Consider the following 20,288-nt stretch of genomic DNA (forward strand, 5'->3'; position numbering starts at 1 on the left):
TAAAGCAAGTTTGAGTCAATGTATGGTCATTCTGCACAAAAATAACCAGAGTGTATTGATTTGTGTGTGTGTGTGTTTGTGTATATATATACATATATATGTGTGTATCTTTACTCAGTTTACATAAATTGACAAAACCTAACAATTTCATCGGAGAAGGCAATGGCACCCCACTCCAGTACTCTTGCCTGGAAAATCCCATGGACGGAGGAGCCTGGTAGGCTACAGTCCATGGGGTCGCTAAGAGTCAGACACGACTGAGCGACTTCATTTTCACTTTTCCCTTTCATGCGCTGGAGAAGGAAATGGCAACCCACTCCAGTATTCTTGCCTGGAGAATCCTAGGGACGGCGGAGCCTGGTGGGCTGCCGTCTATGGGGTAGCACAGAGTCGGACACGACTGAAGCGACTTAGCAGCAGCAGCAGCAACAATTTCATAATAGCACTACTACATATAGGAGCTTCCCAGGCAGCGCTAGTGGTAAAGAACCTGCCTGCCAGTACAGGAGATATACAAGATGAGTTCAGTCCCTGGGTGGGGAAGATCCCCTGGAGGAGGGCATGGCAACCCATTCCAGTATTCTTGCCTAGAGAATTCCATGGACAGAGGAGGCTGGCATGCTATAGTCCATAGGTTCGCAAAGAGTTGGACATGACTGAAGCGACTTAGCAGCAGTAGCAGCAGCAGCGACAACTACTACATACAATACTTATACTTCCATTATGCTAATACAATTTAGAAAATAAATCATTGATGACCATTCCATACACACATCTGTCCTTAGAAAACATCATAAATAAATCATTCCAGACCAGTGAAAAAGTAGATCATCTCAGTTCAACAGATATAGCTCTCTATATGATATCAGTTGTTTTATAGTAGTAAAAAAAAATCAGTAAACATGACTACTTATAATGTGCAATGCAGTGCTAAATGTTTTATTAAATTATTTCATTAGATCTTTTCTATATACCATGTGCATTCTTACACAGGAAAAGTGATGCTTGGAGACATCAGATAATTTTTCTAAAGAAACAACAACCTGCTGACGCGGTTGGTTGGTCTGAGATCATCAGCTCCAACTATCTGAGTTATGCTTGTATTTCCTTGCATGATTCCTCAATGATATATTGAATCCAAAACCATGTGAAATAGAGAAAAATACCTCATAACTGGATGCTGGCATTCTGTCACCAAAATTAAAAAAAAAAAAAAAGAAAAAAATTTCATTTACCTTTAAACAAGATGAATTCTATTTTGAATCACAGTAGACAGCATATCGGAGAAGGCAATGGCACCCCACTCCAATATTCTTGCCTGGAAAATCCCATGGGCGGAGGAGCCTGGTAGGCTACAGTCCATGGGGTCGCTAAGAGTCGGACACGACTGAGTGACTTCACTTTCACTTTTCCCTTTCATGCACTGGAGAAGGAAATGGCAACCCACTCCAGTATTTTGCCTGGAGTATCCCAGGGACGGGGGAGCCTGGTGGGCTGCCATCTATGGGGTCACACAGAGTCGGACACGACTGAAGCGACTTAGCAGCAGCAGCAGCATAGCATATGGCCTAAAGAACTGTAGACATTAATACATATTTATTTAAAATTAATTAATAAGCTTAATCATTATCAAAATTCTAAAATTTAGCAATCTAGAAGAACTTTTTCTGATTTTCAATGTTGTATGAATTTTTTGTCCTTGGAATTCCCAAAGCATTAATAGTATGTTTCTTCATACTTTTTAAATCCTTTTTATCCCAATAGATGATGATGCTTGAAGGCAAATACTGCTGTACACAAATCTACATTTGCTACAGTGCCTAGTCCAAGTAACCTGCTATATTGTAATGAATTCTTCCTCTACTTTAAAAAGTTCTATGCCATTTATTCATATTTTGCAATATTTGAAACTTACAAAACAAAACAAAGGAAAAAGATCCCTTCAAAATATTTTTCATTAATGTGACATGAGTAAAGAAGTTTAAAGCTATCTAACAAAAGAAAAAGACACATCACATATATATCCAGTACATACATATATATTTAGTGTATATGTGCTCGGTTGCTCCGTCATGTCTGGCTCTTTGCGACCCCATGAACTGTAGCCTGCCAGGCTTCCCTGTCCATGGAACTTCCCAGGAGTTGGTTGCTATTTTCTTTTCCAGGATATCTTCCCAACCCAAGGATCGAACTCACATCTCTTGCATCTCTTGCATTGGCAGGTGGATTCTTTACCACTGCACCACCTATGAAGCCTATATTTAGTATGTATTGTATAGTACATACAGTATATTGTGTGTGTGTATATATATATACACACTATATATATTTAAAAGGGGAGATGAGAGGTTAAGTGCATGTAACCAGAAACATATCGGTTCATTCGGCTCTCAATACCTCATCTCAGGATGGTTTGTTGCTACCTTTCCAAAAGTTGTGTCTGAAGCCCCTAAAATCCAAATCCTGAGGAATTCACCTTCACAGAGTCTCAAATGTTAATTTTTCTTATTTCTAAAACTTAGCCAAGTCAATTCTCTGATAAAGTATAGGAAAATAGGAAAGTAAATGTGGGTGATTCAGGTACAGAAATCAAGTAATGGATAAACTCAAACAATTGATATAACTCGCTTGTAAGAGTAGACAGTAGAGAGCTCAGGGAGCTTCCCACTGGATTCTCCTTTGAAACATTTGAAAACAAATTACCACTTGTTTGTCTTATACCTAATCACGTGCTTACACATACTTTTTCTTTCTTTGATGTTGGGGATTCAGTTAAAGTGTACAACTGCTAACTGACAGTGGCAGCAGATCCCAGGCACTTCTGATTTGCCTGGAATTGTACACCCACACAGCCTTCGAGACTACCCCCAACACTCCCAAAAATCTCTGACTGGGGAAATAATTTTTCTGGTGTCATTTTGTCGGGGAAAAAGAAAACCAGAAAAGTAAGATAAATGCATGACAATAATTTCTACAACAACTATCACTCCAAACCATAGTCATATGCAAATTAATTATCACACATTTGTTTGGCCAAAGGAAACAAAAAGCGAATCCAGAAGAAACATTTTTTGTTATATATTGTCCTATCATTCCATTTAGACAACTTTGGATGGATGGGATATTACTTTATATCTTTAGATCGCTGTATTTGAAAAATAATAACACAAAAGCAAATAGAGTCAAGCTTATACTCTATGTAGAAATTAGAGGTGTTCTTTGGTAGAGAATAAAAATAATTAAGAAAAAGACTAACATAAGAAAAGAATAATTTAAAAAGCCTTCCCACAGAATGTTTTGAAGAAATTGGCAAAGAGGACAAAAGCAAAAATATTTTAATATAACCTCAAAACTGGACATTAGGGACACTGCAGAAAATAGAATAAACACAAGTTTACATTGAATATCAGAAGAATATCAAAGAACAAGTTTACATTGAATATCAGAGGATAATAACAAAGTACTAGTTGAAGCAAATATAAATTTCCCATCCAGGAGAGTCAATAGAAAAGAAACAGATTAGGAGAAAGAAAGCAAAGCGGCCCTGGCTTTTGAAACAAATCCAAGAGGACAAAAATATTTTATTCCAATCATAATTTTAGGAAGAAAATAATAAATGATTGAACTATAACTATGAAGAAACATTCTTATTTTTGGAAAGGATTCTGAATTGTGATTTAAAAAAAAAAAAAAAAGAGATGGCCTTGCTTCTGTTTCTAGAATCTACTTACACCTGTCTTTGATTTGGATAGAAATCCTTAAGCTCCTATAACACTGCATTCTCATGTGAGATTAATATAAACTTATTTTGTTGCTTAACTACACACACACGGCACAGTGGAAGTAGAAATATGGAGCAAGATTTTATCACAATGTCCTGTAGAGAGAGGACTATGGCTACTGCTGGTGTCTAACACCACGGCTCCATGGATACCAAATGCACCGCAGAAAGGAGGTTACAAGTGCACTTGAAGAATTATCCCCATCAAATGCCAAGAGTGCTTCTCAAAAGAAACACTGGGGCTGAATGATCCCTTAAATCTTGAATACAACTAGCTTTCTAAGATCCTAAAGTTCTGCAATATTGTTAAAAAGAAAAGAAAAATAGTGTAATGATTTCAGCAGAAATGCCAAGATAAATGCAATTGTCAACAATTTAGGAGAGTAAGGCTGAAAGGAAATTCTGTTCTGAAAAGAGGAAAACTGTGATTATACTGTGCATGTGATATTCACATGCAATGGCAACATTGGCTTGATAGTAGGGCAAGAATTGCAAAAACTATATTTACCAGAGGAAAATAGAATTTTATGGCCCTTAGAAGGCATCTCATACTCCTTATTACATAAATGAGAAATCTGAGGCTTCAGAAGTTTACATATTTTAACCCAAAGTAATATTCAATATTATGGCCCTCTCTTTTTCCTAACATATTGTTTTTTGTAATCTTGATAATAATGTTTTTCAGATATATTTCATTTTAAAATGCTAACTAAATGAGAAATCTGTTCTAAAAGCACTTTATTTAGTTAAAATGGTGAACAATGAAAGAAAATATTTCTGTTTTGCAAACTAGTACATGAACTGTGCAGGAATTAAAAAAGATGTACATGATTTAGAGCTTACATATGTGAATATCTCCTGTGGTGGTTCTGCCTGCAAAAAGCAATTACAAATTGTTCTTTAAAAATTTCTGTTGAAGATATTTCAGCCAAAATTGGCATTTAAAATATTTATTTGTTCAGTTGAAATCTCCAGTTTTTCCACACAGTTATCATGTCTCATGTATATGGAAAAAATTTGGGCATCCCTGAGTTCATGACTCATTTAAAAGATAAGAGGCTATGCAAAATGCTTATACTATCAGGAGTCATGTTATTGCTGATTCCCATAATAGTAATTCTATTCTGCAATCAGGCAAATATTTACATTATTGCCAATGCGTTGTGGAGAATATTCTCTTTTTAAAAAGCAACAACAGGATGTGTTATTAGTGTTTGCAGTAATCTAATTAGTGAATTTACATACTGACGACCTCTTGAACAAATTCCTTCTGAAAAGGTTCTCTGCATGCAAAGAGGATGTGCATATTGAAGACAGAATAAAACAAGTGGTTCAGCCTGATGCCTTTTCAGTTTGTAATTTAAAGTTTTAAAGACAGTTTCAGAGGTCTAAGCATTTTACACCCAGCTTTTACATTCATTTGCAGTACATTATTTCAGTTAATGAGCTAGAGTATGTTATATATAATTATTAAAGGTCAATTGCCTTTCATTAAAATTTTAGTTGTAAATATCACATCATATGGCTCCTTAAGTTCTGCCTTCAGATGTTAATGTGCAGGGTTTGGACATACTCACTTTTATTAAATTATATAGGGTTGAATTCTTCTTTTCTAGTAACAGCACTCCTTTGTTCTGTACAAACTTGAATTACCTGAAGGTTGAAGGACCCTTCACTTTCAATTGCCTACCATTAGAAAACACCCAATTTTAAATGTACTGTGATTCAGGTATTTTAAGAGTTCAACACCAATTTTCTATACTATTGAAATTTAAGTGAATAAAGTTTTGAAGATCTTTTTTGATACTCTTTTTTTCCTACTACAGTTTAGGCATGGCACTTCCATGAAAGTGTATACCCAGTGGCTAAAACAAGACCCAGGTGTGACTGTCAGGCAGAGCTGAGGTCAAATCCTACTCTGTGGCTCTATATCTGGTGGATGTTGTCAAGTATATGATGTCTTTGTGTCTCTGCTTCTACTTCTGTAAGAGGGGAATATCGATCCCATGGCAGAATGTAGATGACTTAGGTGCAATGTCACCACTTTCAGAAACCTCCTCTGGGTTCCTCTAGTGATATCAAAACTTAAATTTGCCTCACTCCATTTTTCATTTGGGCTTCCCAGGTAGTGGTAAAGAATCTGCCTGTCAATGCAGATGTGGGTTCAATTCCTGGGTCAGGAAGTCCTCCTAGAGTAGGAAATGGCAACTCCAGTATCCTTGCCTGGAAAATTCCATGGACAGAGGAGTCTGGTGGGCTACAGTCCATGAGGTCACAAAGAATCAGACAAAACTGAGCACATTAGGACACTTTTCCCCTTAATTCTCAGTTTGCCAAATTGCAGCCTCACCTGGGATTTCAATGCAGCAGCAAAATTACAGACTTCTCTGCAGGCAGTTGCTGCCAGATGCATGAGTGGACATGAAACTCACTGATGCATCCTTATGAGCTCCTTGGGACTTCAGTATACCATCCATGTTTTTTCTGAGCTTTAGTGAATACTTCTCTGACTTTTCTTTGCACAAGCTTTCAACAATTGTGTAAATCCTTAATTCCGATAATAATACTTCCATTTTTGGATTATATAGAGTAACTTCTATTTTCCTAAGCAAAATAGATTAATATACTAATAATATCATAAAATAAGACAAAAATATCAAGTATTTTCAACAACTAGGTAGGCTGTGGGTTAAGTCATACTTCTATCAATAACAAAGAAAATAGTATCTATCACTTGTTGTTCAAATAATATGATAATTATAAATATTTACTGAAGATATACTAAGTCTAGAAAAGTTCTAGGTAGTTTAAATTTTTCACCCATTTTGTCCTTACAAGTAATCTAGTTAGTAAGTACTATTATTACTTTGTTTACTAGCTGAGAAAACTGAGATACGGAGAGATTAAGTAACTCACCCAAGAACATACAGGCTATGAATGGAAGAGTAAAAACTTGAACAAGTTTGACTGTAGAACATGAACTTTTCACTAAAATGAATAACATACTATTCTGATGCCTTGCTTTACCCTCATGTTCCATATTTTACACTCTATGCCTATAATGACTACCTCATGAGGTTGCCTCAAATACTTAGTATAGTGTGTCCTCCAGAAAGACACTAAATAAGAGGACATCTACTAATATTATTATTAACATCATTATTTTAATATAAAGATTTTCTCTAATAATTACCACATGGATTCTCTGAGGACAGAGATCTTGCTCTGTTCATTTCTCTAACCTAGAGCACCAAACAGTGCCCTGCAATAAGCAAACCTGTTCTAGGTTTCTGTTTATCAAAGTTATAAAATATTGATGGTGAACTAGGCTTAATTACCTCATTTTTCAACCTGAATTTATATATTTAAAGTAGTTATGGTATTGCATAAAATGATATTAAGAAATAATGATTATATTGGATTAAGAGATTTATGAATGAAAAAAGTCATTATTCACATTGCAAGAAAATTTGATTTGCAAAAGTATAATTGGAATTTTTTTTGAGGTTTGGTACAAAAAATATATGGTTTAAAATAAAAACATTATATTCTATTCAGTGGTGACACCAAATGATATTTTAAAGAGGTATTACTTAGGGAGGATTAATTATATTTGTAAAACAATTATGTTAATAATTGTTCAGTTAATTGGTCAGATAATACCTTAAACATCTAGATATTAGCAATACATTATCTAACAGGAGATTATATAATATTTCTATGGTTTTAGGCACACACACACTATATATATATACGTATATATATGTATATATACTTATATGTATACACATATATATGTATATATATACTATATTATTACATATACAATGTTGAAGAAAATGCTTAATGAATTATAGAGTATAAGTAATATAATCATAGCAATGAATACTTTCCTGTACTCATTAAATTTTACAGTTTCTCAATGACAAATGAGTAAATATAATTTTGGAAAACAATTCAACCTTATTACAAAATGACTCCATGTGTCTTGAAATAATACACTGAAGTTTTCATGAGGAAGATAATAAATATATGCCTGAATTTATTTCCAGTTAGAAACATGAAAAAAGAGGAACTAAGGCCTTTAAAAATGTTACCAAACTTTTTTTTATCCTTCCTAACATCAAGACTGATTCTTTGACAAATGAACTCGAGCATAACTCTGATTATTTCTGACATTTTATAAGACCAGATATGAAAATATCCTTGTTTTGAGAGCATTCAAGTACCAAGTAAAACATTTGTGTCTGTATAAAAATAGCTGAAATGGGTCTGGCTTCTATAGATATTTCTTTTTTAATAATATTAATTTTATAAGGAATTTTTGGTGCTAATTGTTTTATTTAATAAGAATTCTTGTCTGTTTGTTGTTTAACATTGTAAAGGGGCAAATGCAAATGAGCTTAAGGTCAGATAACTTGGTTGTATGATATATAGTTTACTTAGAAAATCTTTAGGCAGTTTCCATGGCAGCTAAAAAATAAATATGTGATAAACTAAATTATTTAAAGTTTAACTTCTCTTTAAAGAAATTAGAGTGTGTGTCAAAGATAGGAAAGAATTATTAAAGACTATTTCACATGTATGTAGGTTAGTAACAAATACATTTCATATATAAAAGAACTACACATACTTAAATTTAAAGAAAAATATAACTATTACACTGGAGACTGCAAACTTTGATTATTGGAATTGTCTACAGAGATATATATTTCATTTATATCCATTGTAAATTCCATACTCCCCTGCATCTCTGAAATTCAGGCTACCTGTGTTTTTATATTTTATAGCCCACACCTGAGCATTTTAGTCACTATGGTAACTACACTGTCACTTCTAATGCCATAAGGTTTTATCCATGACCATATAATTTTGAACAAGGTTCATAAATAATCCATGTAGCGGTCAGTCTTGCTGTTACATTAGTTTCTAGCTAATCTGATTTTGGAAGTGTATAATTACATTTATGAAATTAGTAGAATGTTTTCTCTGTCTTTGATAGTGATGTAACACATAATGATAGATACAAAGGAGTTTATTGACTATCAGAGCTGAAAAATGTAAATAAAATAATTTTTTTTCCACTGAGAACTAGATATACCATTGGGAGAGCTAGGGAGTTAAGTGCAAAGGCACCTGTTCTATTAAATCTACTATGTGACCTCTAAATCCCATATAGGAGACCTAATGTTTTGGTAAGGATTTTTGTTTTATTGGAGTATAATTGCTTTATAACATAGGTCCCCAACCTCTGGGATCTAATGCCTGATGATCTGATGTAGAACTGATGTAATAATAGAAATAAAGTGCATAATAAATGTGATGCACTTGAATCATTCCAAAACTATCCCCCTACCCCATCTGTGGAAAAACTGTCTTCTATGAAAATGGTTCCTGGTACCAAAAAGTTTGGGAACCACTGCTTTACAATGCTGCATTAGTTTCTGCTGTACAGTGATGTTAATCAGCCATTTGTACACACATATATCCCCTCTCTCTAGGACCTTCCACCAACCACTCCCCCAGCCCACCCAGCTAGGTCATTACAAAGCACCAAGCTGGACTCCCTGTGTTATACAGCAACTTCTCACTAGCTATCTATATTTTACATGTGATAGCAGTAAAGAATGCACCTGCAATGCAGGAGTCACAGGAAATGAGGGTTTGATCCCTGGGTCTGGAAGATTCCCTCGAAGAGGGCATGACAATCCACTCCAGTATCCTTACCTGGATAATCCCATGGACAGAGGAGCCTGGAGGGCTACAGTCCCTGGGGTCACAAAGAATCAGACACAGCCAAAGTGACTTAAGTGAAGTCGCTCAGTCGTGTCCGACTCTTTGCAATCCCACTGACTATAGCCTACCAGGCTCCTCCATCCATGGAATTTTCCAGGCAGGAGTACTGGAATGGGTTACCATTTCCTTCTCCAGGGGATCTTCCCTACCCAGGAATCGAACCTGGATCTCCTGTATCGTAGGCAGACGCTTTACCATCTGAGCCACGAGAGAAGCCCAAAGTGGCTTATAGCACATACAGTATATATATCAATCCTAATCTGCCAATTCATCACACTCTCTCCTTTCCCCACAGTGTCCATTTGTCTGTTCTTTATGTCTGTATCTCTATTCCTCCCCTGAAAATAGGTTCACCTGTACCATTTTTCTAGGTTCCACATACATGCATTGATACATGATATTTTTCTCTTTCTGCCTTACTTCATTCTGTATGAGAAACTCTAGGTTCATACACATCTCTACAAATGATCCAATTTTGGTCCCTTTTATGGCTGAATAATATTCCATTTTATACGTGTTCCACATCTTCTTTATCCATTCATCTGTCTATGGACATTTAGGTTGATTCCATATCCTGTCTATTGTAAATAGTGCTGAAATGAATATTTGGGTACAGTTGTCTTTTTGTATTATAATCTTCTCAGGGTACATGCCCAGTAGAGGAATTCCTAGGTTATATGGTAGATCTAATTTTAGTTTTTTAAGGAACCTCTATAGTGTTCATAGGAGAAGGCGATGGCACCCCACTCCAGTACTCTTGCCTGGAAAATCCCATGGACGGAGGAGCCTGGTAGGCTGCGGTCCATGGGGTCGCGAAGAGTCGGACACAACTGACCGACTTCACTTTCACTTTTCCCTTTCATGCATTGGAGAAGGAAATGGCAACCCACTCCAGTATTCTTGCCTGGAGAATCCCAGGGATGGCGGAGCCTGGTAGGCTGCAGTCCATGGGGTCGCAGAGTCGGACACGACTGAAGCGACTTAGCAGCAGTAGCAGCATAGTGTTCATAAAAAGGAAATGGCAACCCACTCCAGTATTCTTGCCTGGAGAATCCCATGGTCAGAGGACCCTGGTGGGCTACAGTCCATGGGGGCACAAAGAGTCATACACAACTGAGCGACTAACACTTACACTGTTCTCCATAGTGGCTGTATGAATTTACATTCCCACCAACAGCCCAAGAGGGTTCCCTTTTTGCCACACCTACTCCAACATTTATTGTTTGTAGATTTTTGACGATGTTCATTTTGACTGGTGTGCGATGATTCCTTATTGTAGTTTTGATGTTAATTTCTCTAATAATTAGTGATGTTAAGCATCTTTTCATATGCCTTTTGGCCATCTGTAAGTCTTCTTTGGAGAAATGTTTCTTTAGGTCTTCTGCCCATTTTTATTTATTTATTTATTTTTTAATAATGAGTTTCATGAGCTCTTTGTATATTTTGGAGATTCATCCCTTATCAGTTGCTTCATTTACAGATATTTTCTCTCATTCTGAGTGTTGTTTTTTCATCTTGTTTGTGATTTCCTTTGCTGTGCAGAAGTTTTTCAGTTTAATTAAGTCCCATTTGTTTGTTTATTTTTTATTGTCATTACTCCAGGAAGTGGGTCAGAAAAAGTCTTGCTGTAATTTATGACATAGAGTATTTTCCTCTAAGAGTTTTATAGTGTCTAGTCTTACATTTATATCTTTAATCCATTTTGAGTTTATTTGTGTGTGTGGTGTTAGGTAGACACAAACAGGAGGAGGGAGACCCCACGTTCTTGGATTGGAAGAAATAAAATAGTGAAAGGGACTATATTACACAAAGCAACCTACAGATTCAATGCAATCTCTGTTGAACTACCAATGGCATTTTTCACAGAATTAGAACAAAAATTGTCTGCAGTTTGTATGGAAACACAAAATACTCCAAATAGCCAAAGCAATCTTGAGAAAGAAAGATGGAGCTGGAGGAATCAGACTCCCCAACTTCAGACTATATTACAAAGCTACAATAACCAAGACAGTATGGTGCTGGCACAAAAACAGGAATGTGGATCAATGGTACAGGATAGAAAGCCCAGAGGGAGAAACTCATGCACTTTTGGTCACCTAATCTATGAAAAAGGAGGCAAGAATATACAATTTAGAAAAGATAGTCTCTTTTGTAAGTGGTGCTGGGAAAACTGGGAAGGTACATGTAAAAGAATGATAAGGATCTTTGGTATATCTCTAAATTTAAAAATATGTTTATGTCTATGTTTATTGTGTATATATTTACTTACATGTATACAAGTGTGTACATATATGTGTATATACATGTGCATGTGTACTCCTGAAATGTTATTTATTTTTTCTACCATAGGATAAATTGTACCCTTGCTGGTAACTTTTTAATCTTCATTATTATTTATATACACTGTGCTATTACACTATTTTCTACTTTAGTTAAAATAGTAATATATTACTAATATTATAAATTTCAAAATTAGAGCTGTGTTTTCCTTATTAAATTATATTTTCATGTTTATAATTCTATAATATGAATAAATTTATTAATTACTTAATTATTTTAAGTATCATAATATCATATGTACAAATGCTCATCTTAATAGCAATATGCTTCAAACAAATATGTTGGAATTTTTCAGAAAATAAAATTGACATAGAGTTTTCTGAATTACACAGAAATTTTCAAAAATCAGAGAGAAAGAGAGTAAGAGTGGGAGAGAGAGTCACAGAGAGACAGAGAGACAGAAAGCATTCGATGAAACTAAAATTTTTTAAATAAAGTATTTTTTTTAAAACTCTAACAGACTAAAGAACACCCTAAAATCATGAACAAAAGAAAAATAGTCTGTTTATTTCCTTTCTTACAATACTATGAGTTTCAAAAATATTTTAACAGTAACAAGTATTTCCTAAGCCTCTTTCTGTGGCAGATGTACAGCTTTTTTTTTTAATTTTAATATTATTTTCAAATGAGATGATTTTATTTAGATACTAGGTAATGTGGTTCACTTATGCTGATAATGCTGAATTCATTTTAATAGTTATACATGCAAGTTAAATATGTCTTTCAAGGGAATTAGTAAAAGAAAGTGTGTTAAAGAGGTTTTAAAAAATGAAAAACCCACTAAAGAAAACGTTTGCAGCATCTGTTACTTTTAGTATACAATATTTTATAGTCTTTAATTCCATATGTCAGTATAGTACTAGAAAAACCCCATTGTAAGGTAATTTTAATCAATAATGGAGTGTATACATGTCTGTTAGTCGCTAAGTCATGTCTGACTCTTTGTGCCCCATGGACTGTAGGCTGCCAGTCTCCTCTGTCCATGGAATTCTCCAGGCAAGAATACTGGGGTGGGTTGACAGATCCTTCTCCAAGGGATCTTCCTGACCCAGGGATTGAACCCAGGTCTCCTTCACTGCAGGCTGATTCTTCACCATCTGAGCCTCCAGGGAAGCCCAATAGAGTAGGGATAGTGAAACATATCTAAATGCCTTTTTAAAATGCAATTGTTTATCAATTCAAATAAATTCATAGAATAATAATTAAATCTAACTTCATAAAGGCAAGATCAAACTTTCAAGTATTTTGCTTTGTAAATAAAGGATCGAGAAAACAATAGTGATTTTGTAACAAATCTATGACACTATAGTATTCATCAGTAAAAATTAAATTTAAAACAAATTACCAGTGAATAATTTTGAAATTAAAGAGATCACAATAATTGTTGGACTTAATAAAGAAACAGCTCTAGTGATCAATTTTGTGTCAGAAATCTTATTCACAGGGTGAAAATGATAGAAGTATTGAAATACTTTATAAATTATTAATAGCAACTAAAAGAATATTGGGCAAGTTTGAAAATCAGTATTTATATTTTGCTGATAAAAGAGTAGGAGGAAGTCAGCTGGGACTGACTTAGGGTAGGGATGTTCTGCTTCAGGATATCTTAAAGTAATTTATTCTTCAGGACCTGCAAAAAAGTAATATGTTAACACTTATTGTGCATTTATTATACACTCTTGGATATTTTTTTAAGTGAGGGAACCTGGTAGGAGCCAGCTAGACTTTGCTCTGAAACTGTTTTGGGGGTCCCAAGGTCACCTTCAGGCTCCATGATTTGCTGGCAGTTCTCCAGGACTCAGAAAACTGTCATACTCAAAAATATGGTGAAAAAATATAGATTAAAATCAGTCAAGGCATGTAGCAACTGCATAAATAACCTTAGCTACCTAGACTCCAGATCTACAAGAGCAAAATCAGATGCTCATCCTAAATCACATTGTTAGCATAACTATGTGATTGAAAAGGTACTGTGTGGCTTACTGCCTCAGGCATGCAAAAACACTCTTATCTGGTAGAATATTCCAAAGGCTCAGAGTTCATTTCTCAGGGGCTGGCCAAGGGCTAGTCCTAAAGACAGGAGTTTCTTGAGAATGTGCCAGGTTTGAGCTGCCCATGCCTGTTGAATTAATTCTTTCCAGTGTAATAATCAATTACCTCCAAAACTTAGTGGCTTGAAACAACAGCATTTATCACCTCACAGCTGCTGTGGGTCAGGAACCCAGGTCAGATTATCTGGTTCCTCTGCTTCAGAGTCTCTCACAGGTGGCAAAATTTTGGCCAGAGATGTAGTCGTCTCAAGGTCCACTGGGGAAGGGTACATCTCCAAGCTTACATGATTGTGGGAAAGATTCATTTCCTCATGGGCTTTTGGACAGAGAGCTTCAATTCCTCACTAGCTGTTGGCCAGGAACAATTTTCAGTTCCTCGCTGAGTGAGCCTCTCCAACATGATAACTTGTTTCCTCAAAGAGAACAAGCCAAGAAGTCAAAAGAAAGAGCAAGAGAGTGCTGGCAAGAGAAAGGGTCTGGCAAGATAGACATCATAACGGTATAATCTGATCTTGGATGTGACAAGCCATCACTTTTGCCATATTTATGTTCATTTGAAGTAAGTTAAATGTCCAGCTCACATCAAGAGGAGGGAATTACCCAAGGGCATGAATACCAGTGGGTGTGGATAGTTAACAACCATTTTAAAAGCCTGTCTACCTCCATATTCAACATAATTTCTATAAGAAATCCAGAACAATTGGCAAAGCCACTCTGTGACTCTGATGCATTAAGACAAAAGCAAAACTTTTCAGTAATCGTGTCTGAAGACAGTGAAGGATACAATACAATTAGAAAATTCATGCCTCTTTCCTGACCAACATGTATCACTGCTGCTTCTTGAGCTATGCTTTACCTATGCATCGAGTTACCTATACGAAACCTAGCTGTGCTTAGTTCTTCTTGAACACTATTTAAAATTAAAACATTTAACCATGAAATTGACCTCATCCTTGGGAGCAAACAATGTAGAACAAATCCTCACTCCTTTAAACTCCCTCTAAACCCAAACTCTCTAACAAGTCTCTTCTAAATCCTTTTTACTGAAATGTTTCATGGCTACCCATGGTATGCCTTCTCTCCTCTGTAGTAAGCTATTATACTTAACTCTTTTCATATGATTCTGTGTAGTCTTTGGCTGGTGGGGATAGGTATTAGGCTTTATGCTTAGTACTTTGCATATGTCATTTTATTTAATTCACAAAACCTCAGCTATTAATAGTAGTAGTTATCAAATAAGTATAGGAGTATTAGAGAATTGTAATAATTTTCCCTATTGGGAAAGCTAAGAATTAAACCCAGGCAGTTTTGTCTCTTGCATGAGCTTTAAATCATTCAATACATCATTTTTTTCTAATAACTCTTGGCTAAGTACTATCATAATGGTATAATGATATATTTTTTATATGAACCTCACCTTTAACCTCTAATATTCTCCCTTGAGGGGACAGACTGCTTTATCAGTCTTTCTGTTAAATGAATAAAATATTGCAATAAACTGTTGCAAATAACCACATATATTTATTTTATTTATAATCAGATGTATATAAAATTAGGGAGAAGGCAATGGCACCCCACTCCAGTACTCGTGCCTGGAAAATCCCATGGACGGACGAGCCTGGTGGGCTACAGTCTGTGGGGTCGCTAAGAGTCGGACACGACTGAGCGACTTCACTTTCACTTTCCCCTTTCATGCACTGGAGAAGGAAATGGCAACCCACTCCAGTATTCTTGCCTGGAGAATCCTAGGGACGGCGGAGCCTGGTGGGCTGCCGTCCATGGGATCGCACAGAGTCGGACACGAATGAAGCGACTTAGCAGCAGCAGCAGCATATAAAATTAAATTATATTTTCATTCCTGACCTCTGTCCTAGACTTCATCTCTAAGTTTCTGTTGTTGCTCTGAACTTTTCCTTTGTTTAAATTGAATATGTACATCTCATTTTGCATTTAATCCTTCAATGTCATTTTGTCTCTCTGCTTCTGCTGCATGTCTGGCTTTGTTTGCCTGACTTCCTGGGTGAATAGCTTTCTCATATACATGATCTTCTGAAATTATAGTCTGTTTTACAAATTTAATCCTGATATACCAAAACCATCTTCATGATTGGATCTTTATTTCTTGCCTTTAACCTGGATAAGAACAACTTTCAGGGCTCCCGGGATTCTATTCATATGTGATATGTAATGCCCACATGCTTGGAGTTCTGTGTTTAGTACCTACTTAGTGGTTTGTTGCTTGAAGATACTCTTTGCCTAACTTTCCAGTGTCTAATTTATTTTTTTTTCCCAATATGATCAATGCCTCCTAAGGTTCCCTGAGCTCTGGATGTGATATGCCTAGGTCCTGGAAAACCTGGAAAAATGTTTCCACCCTACAGTTTTAACAATAAATAAACTATCCCCCAGTTCTCTTCTTTTTCAAAGTTATGCCAATGCCATATGCTGCTACTAGATTTATGTGCCTAGATGGAAGAATCATTTAAAATGTGTTATTTCTTTATTGTACCATCTATCTGCAGCACTGTGTTGCAAATATGCTGCTTTATTCTTAGGCCCATTGTTTCTAGCTCTTGCAATGTACTTTTGTCATTTTTCAAATCTACAAACTCCTAAGTATATTCTTCCTACTCCAATCAAAATTGTTTATGAGATTCCAAATGACTGTGTGTGTATAGATTCATATACATCCTCAAACCTCACTCAAGTCCCATTTTGTCTGTGCATTCTCTTATTTTTTTTAGTTTTATTTCTAATTTTTTAAAATTTATTCATTTTTTATTGAAACATAATTACTCTACAGAATTTTGCTGTTTTCTGTCAAATCTCAACATGAATCAGCCATAGGTACACATATCAGTTTAGTTCAGTTCAGTTGCTCAGTCGTGTCCCATTTTTGCGACCCCATGGACTGCAGCATGCCAGGCCTCCCTGTCCATCAACAACTCCTGGAGTTTACTCAAACTCATGTCCATTGAGTCGGTGATGCCATCCAACCATCTCATCCTCTGTCATCCCCTTCTCCTCCTGCCCTCAATCTTTCCCAGCATCAGGTCTTTTCCAATGAGTCAGTTCTTCACATCAGGTGGCAAAAGTATTGGAGTTTCAATTTCAACATCAGTCCTTCCAATGAACACCCAGGACTGATCTCCTTTAGGATGGACTGGTTGGATCTCCTTGCAGTCCAAGGGACTCTCAACAGTCTTCTCCAAAACCAGTTCAAAAGCATAAATTCTTCGGTGCTCAGCTTTCTTTGTAGTACAACTTTCACATCCATACATAACTACTGGAAAAACCATAGCCTTGACTAGATGGACCTTTGTTGGCAAAGTAATGTCTCTGCTTTTTAATATGCTATCTAGATTGGTCATAACTTTCCTTCCAAGGAGTAAGTATCTTTTAATTTCATGGCTGCAGTCACCATCTGCAGTGATTTTGAAACAGAAAAATATGAAGTCTCTCACTGTTTCCATTGTTTGCCCATTTATTTGCCATGAAGTGATGAGATCAGATGCCATGATCTTAGTTTTCTGAATGTTGAATTTTAAGCCAACCTTTTCACTCTCCTCTTTCACTTTCATCAAGAGGCTCTTTAGTTATTCTTCACTTTCTGCCATAAGAGAGGTGTCATCTTCATATCTGACATTTTTTATATTTCTCTCGTCAATCTTGATTCTAGCCTATGCTTCATCCTGCCCAGCATTTCACATGATATACTCTGCATATAAGTTAAATAAGCAGGGTGACAATATACAGCCTTGATGTACTCCTCTCCCAATTTGTAACCAGTCTGTTTTCCCATGTCCAGTTCTAACTGTTTCTTCTTGACCTGCATAAAGATTTCTCAGGAGGCTGGTAAGGTGGTCTTTTAATCCCATCTCTTTAAGAATTTTCCAGTTTGTTTCTTTCTCAGCATTGTATGCTTTCTCATTTCTGAGTAATCTGAATGAATCACTAATATATTGATTTAAAATATTGCTTATATTGGTTCCCTATCCTTGATTTTGATGTGAAGGAGTTAGATACAAACCTTGATTACATCACTAACTTTCAGGTTTCATGGATCAAGCTTCTAACATCTTACTATCTCAGTTTGTGGTTGTGGTTTGGTCGCTAAGTCATGTCTGACTCTTGCGACTCCATGGACTGTAGCCTGCCAGGCTCCTCTCTCCATGGAATTCCCCAGGCAAGAATACTGGAGTGGGTTTGAAAGAAAGAAAGAAAGTGAAGTCACTCTGTCATGTCTGACTCTTTGTGACCCCATGGACTGTAGCCTACCAGGCTCCTCAGTCCATGGAATTTTCCAGGCAAGAGTACTGAAGTGGGTTGCCATTTACTTCTCCAGGGTATCTTCCCAACCCAGGGATTGAACCCGGGTCTCCTGCACTGCAAGCAGATGCTTTGCCATCTGAGCGACCAGGGAAGCCCAGAGTGGGTTTACTAATCTGTAAATGAAAATATAAATATAGAACTCATGCTCTGAAAGAAGAAGCGAGGATGTATAGCAAAAAGCTTTATATGGTTACTTGATGTACAGAAAGAGAATAAATACATAGAAACAATTATTTTTCATTTTTCTTTGTACATATGAACATTCATTCATAGTCACATGATTATTTGATACATATATATATATAAATGTGGTGTGAAATCATATTAAAGCTTAAGGGGAATATGTTGGTAAACAAAATAGTATGGAACTGTAAAATTCCTATAACAAAACACAGGGGGAAACTTCATGGCATTGGTTTGGGCAAAGGTTTTATGGATTTAACACCAAAAGTACAGGCAATAAAAAGCAAAATAAACAAGTAGAACAGCATCAAACAAAATGATTTCTGCACAGCAAAAGAAGCGATAAACAAAGTGAAAAGACGAACTACAAAACAGGAGAAGATATTTGTAAAACATATATCTAATAAGGAATTAATCACAAAATATGTAAGGACTTCCCAATATTCACTAGTGAGAAAACTAATAAGTCAACTTAAAACTGGGCTAAAGACTTGAGTAGACATTTCTCTAAAGAAGACTTACATAAATGCCAATGGGTGTATGAAAAAATACTCAAAGTTACTAATTATTAGGGAAATGTTAAGCAAAATTATAATGAGATATCACCCCACAGCTGTCAGAATTGCTTTAAAAAGTAAAATTGGGTATATTAAAGTTATTAAAACATATCCCCATAAAGGAATGACTATTATTCACAAATATAAAATAATCACCTGAAAAAACCCTAGATGTACCTTTGGCAATTTATTAGTTTTCTCTGTGAAAGCTATCAACACTACCAAACATTAGCAGACATACTACATTGCCAAACATTAGTGCCACACAAAATTTCTAATTTTTCCTTTTTGTTTCCCCCAGAGAGGAACAACAAAGAATACATACATACATGCATACATAAATGTATATATATATATATATATATATATATGACTGCTAAATGGGTACCTCTCCTTTCTCTGTTTTCTGTAGATCTGAGAACAATTCATATTGTCTGAAACTCTGAAAGGCAATGTGTGTGGCTGTCTGTAAGGGGGCGCTGTATTGAAAGCTAGGATGGTGGGGTACTATTTGGTGCTCATTTTTCATTCCTGTGATTCCACAGGACTTTGCTATAACTAGACTTAACCATCTGTGAGAATTGACTGACTCTGAAGGACAATCAATAAATTAAGCTAGCTCTTGGAAGTAAATTCAGTGTCTCAATGCCTTGTTAAACTTGTTTAGCTTATCTGGTCTTGGTTCTGATGCTTGAAAACTCTGTGTCCAGTAACTTTCATGCTTCTCTCAATCTGTATGTTGTCGCTCACTTCATTCTTCTTAAAACTTTGCTTGTGGTACAAAATTCTCATGAGATGAAAACCTGGGCATGGTCCGTTGCCCCATCTATCCCTGCTCTGAGCTATTGACCCATGTCAAACTTTGTCCTGCCTCAAAAGCTCCCTAATTACTCGGCCCAAGGGAGAGAGACGTCGTTTCTTTTTTCTGCTCTTTGCTGCCCTCACGCGACTGAGACTGTCCTATTAAAAACTTGAAAAAAGAATGGTTGGGTCTAGGTGTACATATCTGAGAACTTTAAGATGCAACTCTTGTATTTCTTTTAAGGGAGTAAGGAAGAGAATAACATACACAGATAAAAACAAACAGACAAACAAAAAACAGTGGGAAAAAATAAATCCTACAATTTTAAATTACTACTAAAAAATGCTGATCAAATTCTAAGGGAATAAATCTCTCTCTGCCCCATTTCATGCCCATCCTATGAGACCTCTATTACTGATAGAGCATACTATATATCAAAATTTGTG

The sequence above is a fragment of the Giraffa tippelskirchi genome, chromosome 11 (assembly GCF_054371585.1).
Source record: "Giraffa tippelskirchi isolate mGirTip1 chromosome 11, T2T-mGirTip1v1.2.pri, whole genome shotgun sequence".
In the NCBI taxonomy this organism is placed as follows: domain Eukaryota; kingdom Metazoa; phylum Chordata; class Mammalia; order Artiodactyla; family Giraffidae; genus Giraffa; species Giraffa tippelskirchi.